The sequence below is a fragment of the Alligator sinensis genome, unplaced genomic scaffold (assembly GCF_000455745.1).
Source record: "Alligator sinensis unplaced genomic scaffold, ASM45574v1 scaffold562_1, whole genome shotgun sequence".
NCBI classification, from domain to species: Eukaryota; Metazoa; Chordata; order Crocodylia; family Alligatoridae; genus Alligator; species Alligator sinensis.
Window position 1 is genome coordinate 1,018,855 of NW_005842227.1, and position 3,200 is coordinate 1,022,054.

General features: G+C 37.9%; 1 long non-coding RNA gene across 1 annotated transcript; it reads left to right on the plus strand.

Moving 5' to 3' along the window:
• The first annotated feature begins 539 nt into the window (after positions 1–539).
• On the plus strand, positions 540–2,846 carry LOC112550860. Its single transcript, XR_003094909.1, has 3 exons — positions 540–594; positions 1,064–1,094; positions 2,707–2,846. It is a non-coding gene; the product is annotated as an uncharacterized LOC112550860 (long non-coding RNA).
• Positions 2,847–3,200: the final 354 nt, after the last annotated feature.

Here is a 3,200-nt window from a genome sequence, read left to right on the forward strand (position 1 = left end):
AAAATAACAACAAGAGTAATATCTTTTCTTACAAGTGATATAAGAGCACAACAGCACTGCCCAGTGCTTTATTTCCTATTTTTTCAAAACTGTCTGTTGAAGGTACTGCAAATAGTATGAATGCCATTATTTAATAATGTATTAAACTCTCAGAAAGAAGCCTAGAAACCTCCTGCCAATAACCTTCTGATCTCAAGTTTTTTGGTAAGAGAAACATCACACCAACTACCCTGCTGCTTGTCATTGTAGCTCAAAGAGATTTAGTACCTGTGCTCACTTGGAGGAAACTCCAGTTTCACACTGAAATTTGCAGCTAATCAATATAATCTGCATTACAATACACGGTATTACTGAAGTGATGGGATACTTTTTAATGATCTCCCACTGTGTGTCACTTTTATGTTTCATTGCTGAAATGCTACTTCAGGGCCAGTAATTTCTCCTGGAGAAAGTTGTCTTTGTTTCTGGCAGTGCAAGCTCTTCCATTTTACATTGACTGGATAACTTGACATTTTTACCCCATTCCTCCTTTGCCACATAGGAAAAGGTAAGAGAAAAGACTAGAAGAATTTACTTGAAGCAAGGCAATTTAAGGTAAAGAAAAAAAAAAACCTCTCTAAAACCCAGAAACACTTCACATAGCCAGCAATCCAAAACTCTTTACCAGTTGTGAATCCGCACACTTCTCTCAGCAAGAGCTAACAGAGAAATGCAAGCATATGCCCCAGGATTAAATAGAGTTTTTCTTACATTTTTAAGGAAAACTAGCAGTTACATCCAGGATTTTATATACACAGATCAAGAGGTCAAATTTACTCTAATATTAATAATATTAGCTACAGCATGCCTGGTTTCTGCTAAGATTGGAAGATAAACAACACCTCTTTTGGCACAGGACCCTGAGTTACTCTGTAACACCTAGGCTACTGACACAAGCACCAAGAGATGACAAATTTACAAATTAACAGACACAAAACTGTATAGCAGGTATCTTAAATCCCCTGGTTTATTTTTAACATTATTTGTAAAATCACAGGATTAGAAATGTTATTTTCAATTTCAGGAGAACAACAAGATGAATCTTCACTGGAAAGGTATTTTGAAATTAGTAATATTTGTAAGATCACACTCTTACATGTATTTTTTATCAACAGAAAGCGCTTTTCAGATAAGGGAAATGATCATAATTCATGTATTAAAGATAGAGAAACTGATATAAAGATAGGTAAAGTGACAAGCCAAGATCATCCACCAGCCAGAACTGATGCAACTCAGATCTCCTGAGTCTCATTTATGTTTACCCTACCTCTGAGAGAGAAAGGGACAATAATCAATCAGGCAGAAGGCTGGCAGAAGACAGGGTGGCTCCCCAGAGACTAGCTGGTTCAAAGGCATGATCCTCCAAGCAGGCAACAACCTACTTCACCAGATGCTATATGTGAAGCATCTAATATAGAAAATCAAATTAGATTTGAGTTAACACAAGGATGGAAGAGTGTGGCAACCAATAGAGGGAACCATCATTTAAAAGAACATGTTGGGTGCCTCCCAGGGCAGCAGCAACACTGATCCAGCCACCCAGAGCCTGACAGCAAGCCAGTGTGTGGCTCTGGATGGCCAGGTTCTGTTTCTGATGGCACATACTGCTGCCATGTGCACCACACAGCTTTTTGTGGCTGGTTTTTGGGGGGTTTTTTTGATACCGGGACATCGGTATCAAATTTTGGCACCATGCTGCAAATTTGCAGTGTGGCACAGAGTTGCATGTTTGCCACACATGGTTTACAGTGCCACAAACAGATTTGAGGTGCGGCAAACTTCACATGTGCGCTTGTCTGGATGCATCCCTTGTGTTCCAGAGATGTTCCTCTCTAGGGGTTTTCAATCAGTGTTTTTCAACCTTTTTTCATTTGCAGACTCTAAAAATTTTGAATAGAGGTGCAGAACTCTTTGAATTTTAAGTGTGGGTATTCACATAGTTTTGATTGATCATAATCATCTTTCGCAAGCTCCTTAGACATAGTCTGTGGATCCCCAAGGCTTTGTGGACCACAGGCTGAAAACCACTGATCCAGACTACTGTGTTCAGTCCTAACATATATTTGGAATAGACACAAAGATACCAATAAATTGAGAGCACAAAATACGTGAATCAAAAAATGCCTGCAAGACAACTGGAAGAACAACTGGAAGAATCTAAATATACACCAACTATGAATAATGTAAAACCTACACATGAGTAATTGAAGTATGGAAACCTAAAAGAGCAAAATTCTTCTCTATACCACTTCAATAGCATGAGCATGTTTGAGGGCAACATTTGTTCCCTGTAAGGGAAAATAGTATGTACAATAGCCCATGGATGTTTAATTAGGAATAACTTGATTACACTTAGCAAAGTAAAAGAATACATTAGATATTAGAAATGTATAACTTCATTAAAAAAAACCCTAAAGCAATATTCTCCATTTGTGGACCATTTGATGGTGGTATGTAGAATGCCAACCAGTCAATCGTGCTGGTTTGTTTCTTTATTTTCAGGTGCTAAAACACATCAAAGATAACAAACACTGCACAACTTGCCTGCTATTACTGTTCCATGCAAGTTGTTGTTCCAGTTGTCAAAGGGCTGAATGGGATGGGAGGTGAATCATGTGCACAATCACAAATGACAGGCTTGAGGGCCCATTCTCTCTCTCTTTTTAGGTTACTCTACTGAGCCATCACCACAGATTTTTGAGAGAGAAAGAGAGAAAAAAAAAAAGAGAGAAAGAGATGAAGAAAACAAATGAATAAAAGAGAGACTACCCCATTAAAACAGGAATATGGTAAGAAAAATAAATCACGTCCCCAATGAAAATGTTACAGAATCTGTATTCTAAAGGAAACGATTGAAGATCCATTGTACATTCACCTGAAATTTAACAAGTGGCACATTTGTGAAGAAACAATCCTACAGTCATAGGGAGATGGACTTAGTGACCAAATAACATTGTTCCCCTTCTCTAATTTCTGTGATTGAATGAGAACTCATTTTGGAATTAAATGAAAAAACCTGTGTATAGTCCTATGGCATAAGTCATTTTGCCATCCTGTTTTTTCAGTGACCATGCTTATTTTAATACTATTTTCCAGCTGACTGATCAGAAAGATATACAGATCAGGAAAGCACTCATCTCCCTGAATTTCTCCTTCTCTCC